The sequence below is a fragment of the Polypterus senegalus genome, chromosome 5 (assembly GCF_016835505.1).
Source record: "Polypterus senegalus isolate Bchr_013 chromosome 5, ASM1683550v1, whole genome shotgun sequence".
Taxonomy (NCBI): Eukaryota; Metazoa; Chordata; class Cladistia; order Polypteriformes; family Polypteridae; genus Polypterus; species Polypterus senegalus.
This window is the reverse complement of record NC_053158.1, coordinates 27,018,419-27,040,594: the sequence shown is the minus strand read 5'-3', so window position 1 is coordinate 27,040,594 and position 22,176 is coordinate 27,018,419.

Genomic DNA, 22,176 nt, shown 5'->3' with positions numbered 1-22,176 from the left:
GGAGGGTTTAGTTCTCTTGGCTGGCTTGGGACCACCTGGGAATTCCCCAGGTAGAGCTGGAATATATAGCTGGCAACAGGGAAGTCTGGGCTGCCCTGCTTGGCCTGCTGCTGTCATGACCTTCACCAGGAAACACGGTTGAGAAAATGAGAGATGTTAGAATGAAATATTCATTGTCAATGTATAATGGCATGTCTTTTTTCTTTTTTTTTTTCTTTTTTTTTCACATACACAGATATACAGTCACACAAGTGTACTCTAAGATAGAAAAAAAGCTGAAAACTTCTCAGCCTAAAATCAAAGTTCAGGCCTGACACTTTCTGGTATCAAAGCTGCCAGTACACAATTGTGTTGCCCATTGTTTTCTCACTCGTTGACTATTTGTTTTATTAATTTAAATGGAAAATATTTTCTACTACGTGATTTGTGGTGTTTGCCAGTCAGGTTTATTTTGTTGAGTTTCTTTTATTTCCAGATCTTCAAGTAGAGCATTGGCTTGTGGGCAAAAGCTAAATTGCTGTTGCAGTCTGATGTAAGAGAAGGGTTAGAAGAAGACATCTGTGTAAATTTATGCTTTCTGGCTGAAAAGAGGCAAATTAGGCTGTTTGTGAGTGATGCAATCTGAAGTAATTTGGCTTCTCAACCTACAGTAGTGCATTTATTCAGAAAAGTCAAAATGTTAGGTCAGTTGGTGACTGTGTATAAGTCTTTTCTGACAATGAGTGTGGGTGCGTCTTTTATGTGTAATGGACTGGAATCCTGACCAGGGCTGATTTCTGCCTCAAGATCAGTGCTACCAGAATAGGCTCTGGCCTCCAAAGACCCTGAATATGATTGGTGGATTTGAGAACAATTTGTTGTGAAATACTGAATACTCCTCTCGTCACCCCGTCTCATTCTCAAACCAGCATATTCTAGTTCAGGATAACAGGGAGCCCATCTTGGCAGCACTAGACAGAAGGCCGGAAACAGTCCTGGACATCACGTCAGACAATTGCAGGCTCCACTAATGCACACACCCACACTCACACAGGAGCAATTTGGAATCCTCAATCAACCTAACCAGAACATCTTTGTGGATGTGGGAGGAAGAAGTGATTACTGCAAATGAAAACAAAAAAAAAAACACTCTTTGGTGTTCATAAACACACAAAAGTAAACCGAAAAGTTATCTCAGTATTTATGTAACACTCAGTGTAGCCAAGCTGATCGTCACTTCTACACTATTAAATGGATCTTGAAATGATTGGGTCAATGAAATTATGTCAGAGTTAACTAAAGAAACAAAAATGGTGTGAATCCATGTCAGTCAACTTTTAGAAAGTTCCAGAAAAAGTATCTAATATATAAGAATAGTACTTTCACCTAAGCAAGGATAAGAGAGGGTAAAATACATTAAATGTAACATCTCTCTGTTGACTGCATCTAATATGTATTTGTAGCAGCACAGTGAAAATCCGAAACACCCTTGCAATTAGAAGCCAATTGTTCACTTGAGTAATCTGTTAGTTCGTCTTTGGCTTGACTGGTGTGATAGACGGCCAGGGACCTTGCCCCACAAGGAGGCCTGGAGAAGCTGGGGTCCAGGCGAAGGGCAATTCCTACCCAGGGATGCAAGAGGGCAGCCCTCTGGGATTTGCATGGGAACCACAGAGCTGAGAGGTCACAGAGGTGCCCTCTTGCATCCCGGGGTAGGAATTGCCCCTCTCCCGGTCCTCGGCTTCTCCAGGCCTGTTGGTGGAGCAAGGTCCCCAGCCGGCAATCACACTGGCTATGACAGCTGTTTTTCAACACCCATACAGTGTAGACCCCCCTAGTGGGGATGTTCTCTAAACGGAGCATTGCGTAAGCAAACAGAACTTTGTTACACAAACATTAGAAAGTTTCTCTTCAAAAGGAGAGCCATATACATCTGGAATAATAATGGGGTGAAGAGCAGCACTTTGGGGACATTTAAAACTCAACCTGATGTTAGTTGGATAAATCAGGTAGATACGATTGTAGAGAAGAGCCAAGCAAAATGACACCTTTTATTGGCTAACTAAAAAGATTACAATATGCAAGCTTTCGAGGCAACTCAGGCCCCTTCTTCAGGCAAGATGTACAAGCCTGAAGGGCCTATTCTTGTCAACTTTTTTTCTACTGTTCTTTATCTCTTCCTTTACTGCCTCAGCCAGTAAGACTTGTACTGGTGACTCCAAAAACTCACAGAACCTGATAAGGCCAAGTGGATAACAGTAGAGATACAACTCTTTGTTCTCAAATGTTCTATGAAAATTATAAATAAGAGAAGAGACAACCTGCACACTTTATAGAATCCTCAACTTACTCAAGAATCTCAAGAGTGAGTAATGCATTTATTCAAGGGGCCTATTTTTTTCCCTAAGATTATTTGTTTAAACTAATAATTTCTTGTTAAAGCAGTGGGGACTAATGCTACTGAAACAATTTGCCTGTTATTTATAAATATGTAACAGTAAGAAAAAAAGAAAGTAAACTCAGTTTGTGCATAAAAATAACGTTTGATGGTAAAATATGCATCTAAGTTGATCATACCTACTACATTGTTGCATACAGTAGGTTTAGCAGTATCTATCAGTAGTCTTAATGTACTTTGTATGAAAATCATTAAAAAAGATGAGACAAAACGCACCTTTGAAGGAGTCCTACACCCTCTTCAAACCAGCTAAGAACGCGGCCACTTCCTGCGCTCACCACATACAAGGACTAAATGCTAGACAGAGGCATGTCCAAACTCCATAATCTTGTACAACCTTCCACTATTTACCATGTGCAATGTTGACATGCAAGTAATCCTTTTTCTTCAAAGTATAAAGTATTTAGGCTGAACTAGTGACCCTTTGTATATCAGTATAAGGACATATTTGGTATAACAGAAAGAGAGGCAGACATTAAAAGGTTTAGGGTCCAAGGCGAGGAATTCCATTAAATTCTGTACAGATATCTGGAGAAGAATGGAAAGAAACACCAGATGCACTCATCATTAGTCCTTGTGAATATCTTGATCTTCTTTAATCTAGAATTAGGCTTCATACATGTATCCTCCTATTAAGTTGGTCTTCAAATGAACACTGAATTTCTTGAACAAATGAACATCAGTGCTGTCCGTCTCTACACTAAGGGCTAAATTTATCCACGATGTGCTTCCTTCAATGGGATTCTTACCTTGCCAGAGCTCATAAAGCGTCCCCTAGGTTCACGTGACCAACGGTGGTCAGGAGAGAATCAGTCTAAGTTTTCATAGAACTAGGCTCCAACTTTAAGATAAAGCCTTTTTTCCAGTACCCCACACAGGTTTTCCCAGGACTGGTTTAGAGTGAGTTCCCTTGGCAACTGGAAATGAAGACCACTGTTCCCAGTCTATCAGTCTCACAGCACTTTCCCCACTCTCCATGCTACACTGAAGAGGCGTATTAACTAAAATCACCCACATTATCCAGTGCTTTTAAAAGTTCAACTTTGGACATTAAAATAGAGCCGATACTAAGCAACAAACAGTTCTTCTACCTCTAAACGAGATCCTCAAACAGTGTCATTTAAACAGTAGTCTGGACAATGTCCCATCTTCCCTTCTTGAGTTTTCAAATGTTCTGTCAGGCAAAGAATCGTTTCCAGACTCAACTGTCAATCTAGATGTGCTCAGCAAAATCATATCCATGAGCTTTCACTTGGCCTTGGCTGCCATTTCCTTGGCCTGCTGGTATTTCCGATGCCCCTTTGTTTAAACTGACTGCCCACTCTGCTGTTGGTAGTCACTAGTAAGAATGCAGTCATGATAGTCTTTGAACATCTTTTGGCTCAAAGCTCTTTTGAGCTGCCTTCACTACTATAACTTTCTGTACAGTCTAATAAAACTCAACATCCCTAATCTCTTCAGAGAAGCATGGCAGGGGGGAGATGAGGAAACGACAAGTTCTTCCCAGCCCAATTATTTCTTCCTGTTTAGCTTTTCCCCCATGCAAGTTTCCAGAACCTATGGTCTCAGATTACACAACACAGTTTTAAGATTGGCCATTAGCATTTCACCCAATGTACTCTGGTATAAGGTATACATACAGTCATGAAAAAGTTTGGATTCTGGATGGAGGTATTTTTGACTGTTCTTCCATACAAAGTCTCTAAAGTTCAGTGCAATTTGATGGCTTCCGAGCATGGACAGCCAGCTTTAAATCATCCCATAGATTTTCAATGATATTCAAGTCAGGGGACTGTGACGGCCATTCCAGAACATCGTACTTCTCCCTCTGCATGAATGCCTTTGTAGATTTTGAACTGTGTTTTGGGTCATTGTCTTGTTGGAATATCCAACCCCTGTGTAACTTCAACTTTGTGACTGATGCTTGAACATTATCCAGAAGAATTTGTTGATATTGAGTTGAATTCATCCGACCCTCGACTTTAAGAAGGGCCCCAGTCCCTGAACTAGTCACACAGCCCCACTGCATGATGGAACCTCCACCAAATTTGACAGGAGGTAGCAGGTGTTTTTCTTGGAATGTGGTGTTCTTCTTCCGCCATGCAAATCAGATTTTGTTATGACCAAATAACTTAATTTTTGTCTCATCAGTCCAAAGTACTTTGTTCCCAAATGAATCCGGCTTGTCTAAATGAGCATTTGCATACAACAAGCGACTCTGTTTGTGGAGTGAGTGCAGAAAAGGCTTCTTTCTCATCACCCTGCCATACAGATGTTTTTTGTGCACATTGAGCTGAATTGTAGAATGATGTACAGATACACCATCTGCAGCAAGGTGTTCTTGCAGGTCTTTGGAGGAAATCTATGGGTTGCCTGTAACCATTCTCACAATCCTGCGCATGTGTCGCTCGTGTATTTTTCTTGGCCTGCCAGACCGGCGTGCCTGTGGCCTTCCATTTCTTGATTACATTCCTTACAGTTGAAACTGACAGTTTAAACCTCTAAGATAGCTTTTTTATAGCCTTCCCCTAAACCATGAGACTGAACAGACTTTGTTTTCAGATCTTTGGAGAGTTTCTTTGAGGATCCCATGCTGTCTGTCACTCTTCAGAGGAGTCAAAGGGAAGCACAACTTGCAATTGACCACCTTAAATACCTTTTCTCATGATTGGACACACCTGTCTATGAAGTTCAAGGCTTAACAAGCTAAATCCAACCAATTTGGTGTTGCAAGTAATCAGCATTGAGCAGTGACATGCATTCAAATCAGCAAAATTACAAGGGGACCCAAATTTTTGCACAGCCAGTTTTTCACATTTGATTTAATTTCATACAACTAAATACTGTGTCACTAAAAATCTTTGTTCGGAAAACACACCAGTACTCAGATGTTCCTAGGAAATGAAAGACATACCACTGTTATCTTTTTGGTTGAAAGTCGAGCCAATTATTATGCAGGCTGAGAGGGGTTCCCAAACTTTTTCATATGACTGTGTGAGAGCTCATTCTGAAATTTCACCACTTTATTATGGGAGAGTCCCTAAGAGTTGCTTTTGGCATTGGTGGTGGGTTCAGTCAGTGAAATGTTGATTTGTGATCAGAATTTTTTAAATTCTGGAATTTATTATAAATTGCAGGTTCTCTTTATTCCACCCTGGGTAGAGTCAGCTACTACAACTAGTGTATAATGTTTGTCCAAAAAAGTACAAATTTAAAATAAGGGTTAAGGTCTCAGATGGAAAAATGCTGTTCATTGCTCAGATTCAGACAGACTCCCAGTAGTGACTGAGCTCTACCATAGGGCAGGTCTCCAGTGACAAGTTGTCTTCCTCACTGTCTGTCTCTGAGACACTGATGAAGCAGTTTTATATACAGGTTGCTGGAATGCACAATCAGCCTGCGGTTACAGTTCTTCTTCCACATCTTTCATCTCCTGACTACAAGAGAAAAAAATGGAAAATGGCACTTCTGGTTCTGCCCACACACTTTTTCAGTGTTGCTGTCTCTGCAAACCCAACAGAATGATTGTATCCTTGACAGCATGAATATTCCAGTATGTATAGGTATATACAGTGCATCTGGAAAGTATTCACAGCGCATCACTTTTTCCACATTTTGTTATGTTACAACCTTATTCCAATATGGGTTAACTTCATTTTTCCTCAGAATTCTACACACAACACCCCATAATGGCAACGTGAAAAAAGTTTACTTGTGGTTTTTGCAAATTTATTAAAAATAAAATTGAGAAAGCACATGTACATAAGTATTCACAGCCTTTGCCATGAAGCTCAAAATTGAGCTCAGGTGCATCCTGTTTCCCCTGATCATCCTTGAGATGTTTCTGCAGCTTAATTGGAGTCCACCTGTGGTAAATTCAGTTGATTGGACATGATTTGGAAAGGCACACACCTGTCTATAGAAGGTCCCACAGTTGACAGTTCATGTCAGAGCACAAACCAAGCATGAAGTCAAAGGAATTGTCTGTAGACCTCCAAGACAGGATTGTCTCGAGGCACAAAACTGGAGAAGGTTACAAAAAAAAATTCTGCTGCTTTGAAGGTCCCAATGAGCACAGTGGCCTCCATCATCCGTAAGTGGAAGAAGTTCGACACCACCAGGACCCTTCCTAGAGCTGGCCGGCCATCTAAACTGAGCAATTGGGGGAGAAGGGCCTTAGTCAGGGAGGTGACCAAGAACTCTGTCAGAGCTCCAGAGGTCCTCTGTGGAGGAGGAGGAGAACCTTCCAGAAGGACAACCATCTCTGCAGCAATCCACCAATCAGGCCTGTATGGTAGAGTGGCCAGACGGAAGCCACTCCTTAGTAAAAGGCACATGGCAGCCCGCCTGGAGTTTGCCAAAAGGCACCTGAAGGACTTTCAGACAATGAGAAACAAAATTCTCTGGTCTGATGAGACAAAGATTGAACTCTTTGGTGTGAATGCCAGTCGTCACGCTTGGAGGAAACCAGGCACCGCTCATCATCAGGCCAATACCATCCCTACGGTGAAGCATGGTGGTGGCAGCATCATGCTGTGGGGATGTTTTTCATCAGCAGGAGACTAGTCAGGATAAAGGGAAAGATGACTGCAGCAATGTACAGACATATCCTGGATGAAAACCTGCTCCAGAGCGCTCTTGACCTCAGACTGGGGTGATGGTTCATCTTTCAGCAGGACACGACCCTAAGCACACAGCCAAGATATCAAAGGAGTGGCTTCAGGACAACTCTGTGAATGTCCTTGAATGGCCCAGCCAGAGCCCAGACTTGAATCCGATTGAACATCATTGGGGAGATCTTAAAATGGCTGTGCACCGACGCTTCCCATCCAACCTCATGGAGCTTGAGAGGTGCTGCAAAGAGGAATGGGCGAAACTGGCCAAGGATAGGAGTGCCAAGCTTGTGGCATCATATTCAAAAAGTCTTGAGGCTGTAATTGCTGCCAAAGGTGCATCGACAAAGTATTGAGCAAAGGCTGTGAATACTTGTGTACATGAGATTTGTCAGTTTTTTTTATTTTTAATAAATTTGCAAAAACCTCAAGTAAACTTTTTCATGTTATTATGGGGTGTTGTGTGTAGAATTCTGAGAAAAAAATGAATTTAATCCATTTTGGAATAAGGCTGTAACATAAAAAAATGTGGAAAAAGTGACGCGCTGTGAATACTTTCCGGATGCACTGTATGTTATGTTTTCCACTTTTCTTTAATTTCTGAAGTGTTTATTAAAATATTTATATTTAGTTAGTGTTTTCTAAGCCAAGGATGTTGGATCTAATCTTCCAGAAAGTGTTATTGTAAAGGTGAATATTTTTTACCATCTTTTTCACAACTCCACTTTGTATGTCGTGGGTGCCGTCACTTTGAATGGTTGCTGTCATGTTGCTAGGTTACCCACCTGGTAATTAGCAGCTATGACATCACAGCATTGTGGACGTAAAGGTCACAATGAGCATTTCCTATCTGCCAGAGTTTGTAGAAAAATAACCGTAGAATAACGTGTGTGTTTATTTCGTTAGTGCTTCCTCTTTTAATTGACTTCCCTGTTACAAATCTTGGCTTGTATTTTTAGCTTGTGTTTCTTCCTTATTTAAAAAGTCACCTTCTCTGCGTCAGAACAACGTATAGCACTTGGCACTGAGAATGGTACACTATGTGTTTTGAATGATAGAGATCGGGAGTTAAATGTCAAATCAAGCTTAGATCGGTGCAGAAAGTCAAATCATTTAATCATCAAAATAAAATCACCAGCCAACACTTGAAGATCTATAACACAGGTTATTGTCTTCAACCAGTAACACAATTATCAAGAATTCAATTTGCTTGCTAAACAGGAGTTAGCATTCGGTGTTCAGGCGTGACAATTATTCTGTCACTTTGATGGCGTAATGCACATTGGACATTCCAGGATATTCAGGGAAACAATTGCCTAAGAAACTCCTGACCCCTTTGTACTAAAATGGTGGTGCCCATAACAAAACAAAGCCACAGGTCATAACTGATAAGAGAGCCAAAAAACCAACAAGGGTTTATTAGTTCAGCTTTTAAGTCAAGGTACTAATAATAATAATAATAATAATAATAATGATAATGTGTGGATTTGCTGCTTCACAAATATCAACAACCTCAGAGTGCATCTCCTCTAGCTGCTTTTTCACGGTATTTCCTGATTTTCTTTTTTTTTTCTTTTCAATTTCTCTTTTTCATCCAAAGCCTGAAAATTAAAAAATAAATAAATAAATATACACGTGGCGGAGTTGAACTAGTCCATAAGGGATTCGTTTGGTAGCCTCTACACTAAAGTACAGTGCGTACATACTCAGAGTGTGTGTTATATTTTATATATATATTATATTAAGATGCAACAATTGGTGTCCATTCACTTCATTAAATGTTCTTTTTGCTTTGATCCTGTTTAGGTCTAAAATAGTTTCCTCACCACTCTTGGATTCACTGTACTCAGACACATCACACACACTGGCACCCTTCACCATGCTTCCATCGCAGATATTACACACATTAGAGTTTCCTATTCTGTGGTAGTTCATCTTCATCTCCCCATGCATCTGTTAGTTCACATTTTATATTTCTCCTGTCATGCCATTATTGTCCTCCTTTCTTCTCCTTCCTTGTCTTGTATTTTTTTACTCCATCCATTCACATTTTTGAAATGACCCTTTGATTGTTACTGTCTTCTTAAAATCGTATTTCTTGCCCACCAAACTTCTTATTTTGGATCACTCATTATTCGTTGGGTGATTTCTTTTGATTTTTCTTAGTCATAAAGCATGACTAGGATTAACATCCACACTGATTCAGGGATGTTGAGTGCTGTGTTGCAGAGGTTGCACTTCTGTTCACTAATCTGTCCATTATATGTGGACAGGAGAACCTCTTTATCTAGATCGTTAAGAGGTGGGTGGTGTTTTCTTGGCTGTTTTCCTACCTGAACCAACGATGCAACAACATTCTGGATCTCACATTCAAAACTTACCTTGGACAGCTCACACCGTACTCAGCACTTATCCCACTTCCCACACCAATGTATCAATGGCCGATGCTTGCTGGTGCCAAATTATTGGATTTTTGCTCATTTCTTTGCTCTTTTAGGTCGTACACTCTCCCTAGAAGGACGGCTTGGTTAGCCACTCTAGAATAGAGATCATGTGACTATGGGAGGCTTGCCTCCCTTTATGGGCTTATATATATATATATATGAGGTGAGACACAAAAATAACCGGACTGGGCTTGGGGCTTTCCTGGAAAACCGTCTGGAGGTCAGTCAGACTTGAATCAGAACTATATCCCCTCCTACACGCCCTCTCAAACCGCTGACCGGTTATGTATATCTTGTGAATAACCCAGTCAGTATTTGCATAACAATCACTACACGAATTGCCGTGATAATGTCAGGTGAAAAGATCAAACAGTGAATCGACATCAAATTTTTTGCAAATATTCTTTTTTTGACTTTCTTGCAACACCGCATGGCTACAATTTTTGGTGGTTTCACACCCTGAGCTTATTTTTCTCAATTCTTGAATTTCCAGTGTTGACCGTGGCTAGTTTGTACGCCTCTTTCCCTTCTCCCGATTCATTTCTTCTCTCAGACTTCTTAGTGCACTCATTAAACACACACAGGGCCAATCTGAAGTTACCATAGGAATGTAACAATTGTGGTCTGACAAGCAAGGGAGCAATTCTCTCTGCTCGTGACAGTACTGTTACTAAAACTGCAAGCGTGGATTTAGGGTATGGAAGGTAAACCACCTGACAACTGGGAGCTCAGTAGTTGTAAGGCAGCACTGTGCCGCCATGCCGCCTCAAAAGTGTGTAAATTCAGACATGTTGGTCTTTGTGTGTAGACACACGTACAGCCCCTTCAGAAGTCCACAGACCCTCCTGTAATGCTTTTGTTGCATCTTATGTTGCAGCCTTCTGCTAAAATCATTTAAATTCATTTATTCACTCATCAAGCAACACTTAACACCCCAGAAAGATAAAGTGAAAACACGATTTTAGGAATTTTTGCTAATTTATTCACAATAAAAACTGAAATATAACTTTGACACAAGTATTCAAAACCTTTATGCAGTGTTTAGATGAAAGCCCCTTTTGCAGCAGGTCCAGCCAGGAGTCTTCTTGGGTCGGAACCGACAAGCTTTGCACACCTGGATTTGAGAATTTTCTGGCTGGCTGTTTGGTTTGTTGTACTATTAATATACAAGCCATGGTACCTGCTGCAGAGAGGTCATAGAATAGTGTAAAAATATCAGCCCTCTCCTGCCCGATGTGTACCTGCAGCGCCTTTCCTTCACGTCTGTGTGTGTGAACGTCTCTTCACCGGCACTCCCTCTCTTGAGCGCATTCCCATAAAGCCTACGTCTCAGACTCTGTAGAGGCACCTTTCTCACCTCCTGTCTGGTTTTATACCTGCTGGCTTTGAAGGCAACTCATCTATCTATCTATCTATCTATCTATCTATCTATCTATCTATCTATCTATCTATATAGTGCCTTTCATATCTATCTATCTATCTATTATATAGTGCCTTTCATATCTATCTATCTATATGTTATATAGTGTCTTATCTATCTATTGTTTAATGCTTTATCTATCTATCTTTATTTTTGTCTGTCTGTCTGTCTGTCTGTCTTTGTGTTTTGGGCCACTGTCCTGTTGGAAGATGAACCTTCAGCCCATTTTGGGGTCCAGAGCTCTCTAGCGAAGGGTCTCATTATGGATATTTCTGTACTTTGCTCTTCTGCTTTCCCTCAAGCCTGACTAGTCTTCTGGTCTCCACAGTGTGACTCTGCCACCTCCAGGCTTTACCACTACAAATGTGTTGCGCAGGTGACGAGTTGTGATTCTTTCCCTCCAGATTCAATGCTAACTTTGGTTTCATCAGACCAGAGTTTTCCTTCTCACATTTCGAGAGTCCTTAAGTGTTTTGGGGCTTTTTTTGCTTTTCATGCCAGCTCCATGCAGGTGTCCGTGTACCTTTTACTGGGGAGAGTTTTGATGTTCTAGACGGTTGATTTAGGTAATCCTACGGTTTTATTGATGTCTCTAATGGTTTTATTCTTGTTTTTCTGCCTCGTGATGGCTTCTTTGACTTTCATTGGCACAGCTCTTGTCTTCATGTTAAACAATGGAAACTACAGACTAAAAGGGTAGAAGCAATCTGAGGTATCTTATGAAGCATTGAAACACATCTGAGACATCACAAACACATTTGGCACAGTTGTCCTTAGCATATATGGCGCCCTGAAATGGGAGGACTGTGTAGAAAAGGTGTTATCATCTCCATATGGTGTGACCGCCTTGTGCAAATCCCTTTAAATGCAAGTCTGAAACGTGCACTTTAATGGCAATGTCTGAGCTGTTTGATTCGTAATTTTAAACTGTGGAGCAGAGGGTTAAATCTTTTTTGTCCCAAACATTACGGGGGTCACTCCATATTGTAACTGCGCCTTTTCTTTGCCTTGGTTTACAGATCAGCCATGACTCGTCCCCGTGCTCCTTTGCCTGCAGTGGGCCTTTCCTGTATGAAGAAACCAGAACTGAGATTTCTCTTCTCATCGTCCTTCAGTAGTAATTGGACTTAATGGACGTGTGCTGTGTTATTTTAGGCTGTGTGGTCTTCTGGAAAATACAAGCCCACTAAACGGCCTTCTTATTGTGTTTTGCCAAGAATGAACATTTTATTTCTGAATGTGAACCACGTAACCCTTTCCAAACAGGGATGGTGACGATTATGGGACTGATTATAAAATATTACAGTGACGGCAAATGGGCTCTTGCTTAGAATGCACTTAACGTGTGTGTGTGTGTGTGCGTGTGTGTGTGTGTGTGTGTATTCCCTCACCTATAGGGCTGATGTTTCAAATGAGATTATAACGAGAAATATGAACACTAAGCCGGGGACGTTCGGTTGCTCTCTAATCCCCTGAACTCTAATCCATTTCAGCAAGGTAATTAAAGCCCCCGACTAGAGCTAATGATAAAAGCCCAGAGATTCTCCATTCTAATGTGTGCAGACCCCGGTGTGGGGGCTCACTTGCATCTTAAGGACCTCGTCTCTAGTTATTTAATCATTTATTTCTTCTTTTTTTTTTTGTCCCCATTTTCTATGACTTCATTTTCATGGATTAGGAGGATTGTCCGCACTGACAGACCGGCGGGCTGTGCTCTGCTAGCCTCCCTCGAACTCCCACTATGTACTTAGCCATTGTGTGCTCTTGCAGCGTGTTATGACTTTTTAATTATTCAGATTTTCGGCGGTGCGCTGTGGTCCTGTGGAATGTCTGTACTGTTATTAATTTGCGATTGTAAAAATAAAGAGGAGCTCCCCGGCTATAACATAATTTAATACAAGTTTCATTTTTCTATCAAAGCCTTTGAGGTTACTGTTACAATTTCCAGTAAATAAACACGACATTTTCTTTCCACTTGGCAGCTAGAACCTCTGTTTAAAATTTCAGACTGCAAGTGAAGCATGTTTGAACATCCCAAAAGAAAATAAGAGCGGCCGAGACACGCCGTCAGCAAGGAGCCGGGATGCTAGGAGGAATGGGTTCACCAAATTTCCGAGCTTCTTAATCATCTCTGCAGGCAGCGACGTCCGCTTTTCACTGGGAGTTTCGTCGATTAGGCTGACGCTCATCCAGTTACAGTGGAGGCTGCTGGTCTCAGATGAGGACACGGTGTACAGAAGATGAATCTCACCATAGTCAGGAGACGGAGACCATCTTGGAAAAAGGCTGCTTGAAGAGGTGCTGGTGAGGCCAGCAGGGGGCGCTTATCCCATGCTCTGTGTGTGGTGATGGGGACACTGTGCTGTCCTTCATGAGATGTCAAGCCGAGGTGTGGTCATCAAAGATCCATAGGCCTGCTATGAAAACAGTAGGGTGTATTCAGATGTCCTGGCAAAAATTGCCCACCACAGCTGGGCCACACTGGCCCCCTTTAACTATCCCCTGTCCCTCATTTGCTAAGTGTCTCTCTCAGCCCTTCACCACCTAAGAGCTAAAGTGTGGTGAGCATACTGGCGCAAAATGGCTGCCATCCCATCATCCAGATCCGGTGGTTGAAGTCACCTCTTCCCCCACCCCCACCCCAAACAAACAGTCTACGTCAAGCACTTTGAAAAAGCACTATGGAAATGTAATTCAATATTCATTTTGATTGAGCTGAGTAGTTGACAGTGTACATTGGTGGCACTGTTTGTGTTCATTTGACTAGCTCTCTCTGTCTATGCATACGGGCGGAGTGGTGGCTCTGAGGCTACGGATCTGCACTGGCAATCGGAATCCCGTAAGTGCCAAAAGGGACTCTTCTCTGTTGGGCCCCTGATCAAGGTCCTTAACCTGCAATTGCTCCATCCTGGGCATGACGTTAATCTGCATCCAGCCCTGCATGTCGGCCCTTCAACCTGCAGGGAAAAACCTTGGGGTTGGTGGAGAATTGTCACTCCAGCCACCATAAAAAACCTCACAGTGTTCCACTCCATCTGAACTGGTGTGGTGCTGAGGTGTCACCCATTGCAAGGCTGCACTCGGGTCCTAATCTGGGATCCTGAGCTGGTTTGTCGTGTGGTGGGTGCGGCAATGCGCTGTATCAGTGCAGGCTCCTAACCTCTCTCCTGTCTGTCTACAAAGCACAATCCGTTTGCTTTCGTCTCTGCTTTCTGTGCACAGCTTTGTTTTCCAAGCCACACTCTTGAAATTCGGCACACCGGTTCTTCTCACCACAGGTCAGGTTTTTGCTGTGGTAACCTTGGGGGTCTGAGTGAGTGGCAGAAAATACTGCAGTGTGATCTATTAACAGAATAGCAGTGCCAGGTCGGTGGTGGTGTGACATGAAATCAGCACATTCAAAGAGGAAATCGCAGTCCGCTTCCAGCCCCTTACATTTTTTTTCTTTTGATGAAGCACAATCAGGCCATCATTTTTCAACTAAATGGTCCTGTGACCCATTCTGTAGAATAGGGATTGCCAGGAACCAAGAAAATCGATGCTCACCATCACCAACCTCAATCCACGGTTAGGCCATAATCAACAGCCTGGAGGTGTGAAAGGTGGCAACGCTACCTGAAATGAACTGCAACTCCCAGAGAGAAGATAAGAACAAAAGAAATCCAACAAATGAGAAGAGACCATTCAGCCCTTCCGGTTCGTTTAGCTAATAGTGAAGTTGTCCAAACACCTCATTTAGATTCTTCTTCAAGTTTGTCAAGGTTTCTGCTTCAACTCCATGACTAAGGAGTTTGTTCCAGAGTCCTACAACTCTTTGTGTAAAGAAGAGTTCCCCAGCTTTAGTCCTGAATTCACTTCCCCTTAACTCCCACCAAGGTCCTCGAGTACGTGATTCACCCGTAGAGCAGAAGGAATTCTTCTGGATGTGCTTTGTCAAAGCCTTTCAGAATTTTGAAGACCCGGAAGATGTCCCCCCAGAGTCTCCTCTACATTCTCGGAGTCTGTCAGAGTACAACGTGTCCTTAAGTCCTGGGATGCACCTGGTTAATGTCCTCTGCACAGCTTCATGTGCTGCTATGTCTACCTGATAACTGGAATTGCCCACAACACTCCAGATGGGGGGCGGCACGGTGGCGCAGTGGTAGCGCTGCTACATCGCAGTTAGGACACCCGGGTTCGCTTCCCGGGTCCTCCCTGCATGGAGTTTGTATGTTCTCCCCGTGTCTGCGTGGGTTTCCTCCGGGCACTCCGGTTTCCTCCCACATTCCAAAGACATGCAGGTTAGGTGGATTGGCGATTCTAAATTGGCCCTAGTGTGTGCTTGGTGTGTGGGTGTGTTTGTGTGTGTCCTGCGGTGGGTTGGCACCCTGCCCAGGATTGGTTCCTGCCTTGTGCCCTGTGTTGGCTGGGATTGGCTCCAGCAGACCCCCGTGACCCTGTATTCAGATTCAGCGGGTTAGACAATGGATGGATGGATGGACTCCAGATGCCGTCTCACTAGTGCATTATATGGTTTAAGCATAACGTGCCTTGATTTATATTCAACAGTTTTTACGATATAACCTAACATTTTATGTCCAGCTTTACTTGTTTCTGTACATTACTTAAATGATGAAAACTCTGTGTCGAAACAAACCGTTCAGTTCTTTTCAGAGGTTGTTTCCGCTAAATTTAAAAGATAGCCATAAGTCGCCGGCAGGATTCGTGATCGTCTTCTGTGTTTTCATCGCTTTCACCGCAGCAACAAATCGTTCAGACTCCATGTTTTCACACCCCGAGGACCATCACTGGATTTGCACTCTTGCCCTGCGCCTGCTTGTTTGTGTGTTTTTCTTCTGGCTTGGGAAGCGTGAATCTGTAACTCGTCACCAGACATTCAGAAGCACAGTAAGACAATCTTCACATCTTTTGCAGAAGGTTGCTCACAGGGAACATATTATGCATCCATTGTTGCTCTGTGAGCATGGACCTTGTGGTCTAATGAGACCAAAATTGATCTTTTTGGCCATCCGACTAAATGCCATATTACACTACACATTATCAAAAGCACAGCATGTCCACCATGAAACGTGGTAGTGGCAACATCAGGCCCAAGAAGGCCTGTAAAGGTAAGAAGAATGCAGCAAAATATGCTGAAATCCTGGTGGAAAACCTGATGTGGACTGCATGAAACGTGCACCTTGGGAGCAAGACAAGAACCCCAGGCATGAAGCCAAAGCTACACAGGAATGGCTTCAAAATAGCAATGTGAATGTCCTGGAGTGGCCGTGTTGGAGTCCAGATGTCAATCCAGCTGTGCCTGGACTTGAAGATGGCTGTTCACTCACAAGCCCCATGACACCTGACAGAGACTGAGCAGTTCGGCAAAGAAAAACTGGGAAACGAGGTCAGCGTGTAGATGTGCAAAGCTAATAGAGGCCTGTGCTCACCGACAGGGCTGTGTCTGCTAAATGCTGAAGTGAAGGGGCTCTTGAATATACTATAATTATATGTGCATACTTATATGATCAACTGTTTAGTTTTTTATATTTGTAATTAATTTAGCTAACTTTGCAGAGATCTGTGTTCACTTTGACATTAAAAAGTCTTTTCCTGTTGATCAGCGTGAAAAAAAGCGAAATTAAAACCTCTGTGATTCCATATCGTATAACAATAAAATGTGAATACCTATATATTCTATATTCTGGTTCTTCTTCTGCCTTTGAGTTGAACCACCACCCTTGACCTTTCTGCGTATATAACAACTGTCCATACTCGTCGTTTTACAGAACATCTGCTGATGTCTTAGTCATCTTTCAGTACTGTGACGATGCGGGTTCTGCTCCATGCTCCCATCACTGTTCGGGAGCCCTTGAATCCAACACCGTCGATTATGTCACCGAGATGAGCTAGACAGTAGAGGCAACAACTGAGCAAGGGGATGGTTCAAAAAGTGCAAAGTGCTTTTGTTAAAAATCGAATCAACAAAAACAGTGTTCAAATAAAGTGCAGTGCTTCAAAGTTCAATAAATAATCCATAAGAAAACACGTGGAGGTAAAAACAATACAAAACAAAACAATCCTTAAAAATCAACGGGGTTCAAAACGCTGGAAGCAGTCTTCTAAAAACCAATGACAAGCCTGGTGCTTTTCTATGTTAGCGTCTCACCTGCTTCTCCCGACTAGGCTTTGCAGCAGGCGAGACGCTGTTTCTGCAGCTGCCCTTTTCAACTCATACACAGGTCTGGAGATCTCCCGATCCTGGCTTTGGTCTGGCACTCATCCCAGGCCTGAGACTTGAACTCCTTAGTCTCCAGGACGCCCACACCAAGGACTACAACTCCAAGTCTCCCGACTCCCGCCGCCGCCCCGGCCTTACACGAACAGTCTTCTCCTTCTCTGGTCACTCCCGCTATATGATCGCTCAACTCCAACTCCTGGGTGTCGGCCTAACACCCAGCTTCCTCGCAGCTGCCCACGAGCGCTCGCTCGCCCACACGCTCCGTGTGTCTCTCTCTCTCTTGCACCGACTTGCTCCTTCGCTCCCTGTAACCTCCGTCCTCTCTTTTCCTTTTTTCTCTCCTTCCTACCGCACCGACTTGCTCTCTGGCTTCCTGTAGACCTCCGTCTCCTTCTCTTTTCGTTTTTCTGATCTTTTTTGTTCTCTCCAACTGACTCGCGCTTTTTATATTGCGAGGGGCCATAGCAGCTGCAGCACATTAGCCACGGGAACAATCATGGATGTGGGCAGCCCCTCACCTGTGCACTAGGTAAGAAACGCCCACACCGCAGATCGCCCCGCGGCTTGCTATGACTACTACCCCCTCACGAAGCTGCCGCGAGTGCGGTGATAATTTATTTTAAAAAAAACGGCCTTTGCTGAACGAGCTGTGGACCCATAACACCACAAGTACATTTTGTTGTTCACTCCATCTTTATGTTGTTTCCTGATATACTTGCAAAGATTTCTGACATTTATTAAGCCTTTATTTCTTTAAGAAGAAAGCTATGTTACCCTAAAATGAATCTTCCAGATTCCCCCATTGGGACTTCTTAAAGTCTAAAGTCCCACTAAAACTGTAAGGACCAGTTTCCTACTGTAACTCATCTTTCATCTTAAAATAAGGAATAAAATGAACCTGGCTAGGACCACCAGTAAAGAAGCAAATATCAAAAATATAATCATATCTTATATTTGTGATCAGCAGTCTTGAAATAGCAGTAATATAAAACTCCAATCTCCTAAATTACTGAGCCCACATTTTAAAAAGTTTGTGGTCGGTGGATGTGGTGGCCACAACTTCACGTCCTTCTAATCATTTTTGCTGAAGATGCCTGTCAGTCTACTTTTGTAATTTCCTGAGCAAAAGATATGGTCAAAAATGGCCTAGCAGCTGTGTTATATGGTTTGAGACGGTGGCACTGACCAGAAAACAGGAGACAGAGCTGGAGGTGGCAGAGTTAAAGATGCTAAGATTTGCACTGGGTGTGACGAGGATGGACGGGATTAGAAATGAGGACATTAGAGGGTCAGCTGAAGTTGGGACGGTTAGGAGACAAAGTCAGGGAGGCGAGATTACGCTGGTTTGGTCATGTGTAGAGTAGAGGATGCTGGGTATATTGGGAGAAAGGGTGTTAATGATAGAGCTGCCAGGCAAGAGAAAAAGAGGAAGGCCTAAGAGAAGGTTAATGGTTGTGGTGAGAGAGGACATGCAGGTGATGGGTGTAACAGAACAAGATGGAGAGGACAGGAAGATATGGAAGAAGGTGAAGCCTTCAGAACTAATTCTTAGATGAACACAATACAGCCAAGACATTACTAGAGTTACTAATGGCTATTTTCCGCTTGCAATGACTGATTTTTAATTTATTATCCACATACAACTGCTGAGCCCCATTTTCAGCAGCCATTCCTTCAGGGTCCTACTGGAGGATTATGGGATGCTGGCCTAAGAGGCAGAGTTTCAAAACAAAAAAGCTGTATGTGAAGCTGGAAAGTATAAAAAGAAAAAGTTAAAATGGGGGCAAATGAACACCGACATTGGACAGAAGATGACTGGAACAGCGTCTTACGATCAGCATCCCAGAATCGTCTTTCCGCTGTTCCCAGACGACACTGGCATTTAGTGTGAATTTAATGAAGAAGCCAACTAAAGGCCTGTAAGGTGTTTGTTTCTCACTCTCCATACTCTGCTGTTCTTATCCTCTTAATACGGTTGTGAGCCTCCCCTTCCTTTTCTATCCTGGTCAGATCCCGTTTACCTTTTCTCTCAAGACAGTAACAGACACTTTTGTGTGAAATCTTTTTCTTGGCGATTTCTCTCATGGAATAGCAAAAGGTGTCTTGAGAAAGCTGTTTCATTTTGGCCATTTCTGAACCCAGAGCTAAGCTTTAGGAAGACCAGTACCTAATTGCTAGCCAAGTGAGCAGAATAACCAATCGTAGTAGCGCTGATGTAATTACTAAGGTTTCTCTAATAATCAATCCGTATTTATACGTGATGAATTAAGGCAGGGGTCTCCAACTCCAGTCCTGGAGAGTTACTGTGACTGCAAGCATTCATTCTAACTCGTTTCTTAATTAGTGACCCATTTCTGCCTTTTTAATTAACTATCTCTCTTTGTTTTAATTGACTTTTCTTGAAACTCTGACCGCTGAATTGATTCTTTTTTCCTTAAATGGCACCTAAACATAAATGTGATGTGAAGTGAGCCAACAGATGACCAACAAACTCCAACCTTCATTCAGTTTCTTAATTTGAAGCCAATTCTCGTTGCTAATTAAACCCGGTATTTAATTTCATGGCGCGCTTTCTTCCAATGGCAGACGTTGATTTTCTTGTTTTAGAACGCTGACTGTCAAAATGTTCTGTGGACCTGAAGAGATGAACATTACTGAGGCCTTCACCTTTCTTTATTTTCAGTTATTGTGCGACGGATGCAGGTTGTTGTTTATGTGTTGGTTCATTTTGTGTCTTAATATTGTTTGGTTGCTAATTAAAGAAATAATTAAGCGGCCTGAGTCTTAAGTTGTGCATCAACTAAAATTAAGGCAAAGAGTTAATTAGCAGCAAAATCTGGTCACAAATTAAGAAATGGGTTAGAATACGGGTGGGCAAAGTCGGTCCTGGAGGGCCGCAGTGGCTGCAGGTTTTTGTTCCAACCCAGTTGCCTAATAAGAAGCTCTTATTGCTCAATTAATTCTTCTGCTTTAATTTAGTTGTCTCGCTCATTAGGATTTTCAACCCTTATTGCTTGTTTTAGTCTTCAACAGCTGTAGTCTTGGTTTTTAATGGCTTTTTATTAGCAATAAGATTCAAATGACAAAAGAAAGCAGCATTTCTCCATTTTGCTTGTTTCCATTTACACCCGTGTGTATTCATTGTGCACTGTTTGGTTTAATTAAATACTTGGGAGCAAAGTGAAGAGAAAAAAGTGAAAGACTGAGTATTATTCATACATTTTAGACTTCATATCATTTGGATGATATTAGAAAGGAAAAAAAATGTATAGGATATGAGCATGGCCTGATATGGCAGAGTTAAAGCACTAACAAGCCATGAAATTAAATTATTGACGAGGATTGTTTTCTAATTAAGCAACTGGGTTGGAGCAAAAACCTGCAGCCTCTGACTGTCTTTGCCCACCCCTGGGTTAGAATGAAAACCTGCAGCCACAGTAGCTCTCCGGGACCGGCGTTGGAGACCCCGAATTAAGGATAAGCTAAGGGGGCTGAACATTAGAACACTGAATGAAAGGCTGCTGAAAATGGAGCTTTGCAGTTGTATGTGAATAATAAAGGAAAACTCTTGTCATTTCAAGCAGTAATGGCCAACACTAGTAACGTCTTAAGTTACATTTTTAAATTAATTTAATAGTATCTTGATCAACAAGGTATCAAATTGTATCAAAAACCTGAAAATGTACGGGTGTCTCCAAATCTTTGACTGTCAGTGTATATTTTAAAAGTATAATAGCAAGAAAAAGTATTACTGGCAAAAAAAAATGTGTGCAACGTCGAACATTAGGGTATGTGAAGCCCCCAGTGAACATAATAATAATAATAAAAACAAACGTAATAATTTCAGTTATGGAAATGTTGCCTGTATCTGGTGAGACCCTTCCGCTGCGATGAAGACGGTGGTGTCCTGAGTCTCCACTGAGCGCACAAGTGAAGGTCACCCGGTGTCTTACAAGCAGGCGCCTCCTTTTGTGACACGCGGCCTCCTCCGGCGCCTTGCGCGCGCTCGACTGGTTAGTGCGCGTGCCCGGCGTTTACACTGCACCCTGCCAGTCGTTCTCAGCGCGTTTGCGCGGATTTTCTTTCTTTCTTTCTTCAGTGGCTCATCGCCCTTTAATTCCCTGATGAGCGCACTTATCGACGTCTGTATGCTTTTATTATTTTACCTGATCTAGAGCGCCTCTCACAGACCAATCAGAATCAAGGGACGCAATTTAAATCAAAAGAGGGCGACGAGACTGCGGCACCCAGGGAAAATGGAAAAGTCCTGACAAATTGCAGACTGGAAGCCCACCAATTAAGTTTTTCTCCCCCAATTGCTTGAGTTATTCTTTTTCGCCCGCTATAAAAGAGAACATAATGTTTTCCTTCTTTCAGTAAGTTTGTGAAGGCACATGCGCCGCCCCGCTCAACTTTGAACGCCACGTCCGGGCGGTCCGTCGGGCAGGGAAGGGGTTAATCCTGGCGGAGAGGTGACCTTTCTCCTCACGTGCTCTCACCCCCGCTTTTTATCGAGGCTCTCCAAAGGGACTCATCACACGCGCGGCTCTATGAACGACAAAAAGAGGAGTATTGTCCTTATCACCTCCTTCCAGAAAGTGGCAGAGTAATAGGACTTTGTGAGGAGAAATGAAGCCCGGTCTGATGGCTGCTGATTAAAAATTGACTCTGCCACATCAAAGAAGAGTTGAAGGTGAAAATGATGATCACTTCCCTCTCCGGGGGACCCTGCACCATTTCTTTTATTCAACCTTGAAAGGTTCTTTCTGAATAAGATAATATCCCTGGAGTCCATTTGGGGGAGACGGGATGGGAAAATGTAGATCGGCACATGCCTGTCCTTAATAGAAAAGTCATAATAAATTCAAATTGTCATAATGACTCGCGACTTTTAATAAACTGTCCGAAAGGGATACACAGCAAAACACGCGAGAGAAGGAGACCCTCGCAACTAAAGGGGCTCGTAATTGGTGTCGTTTTTTAAGCGGCTTGTGCCTAAAATCAGCTTCGTCTGTGCTGTTAAAAGCCCGTAAAGCGGAATG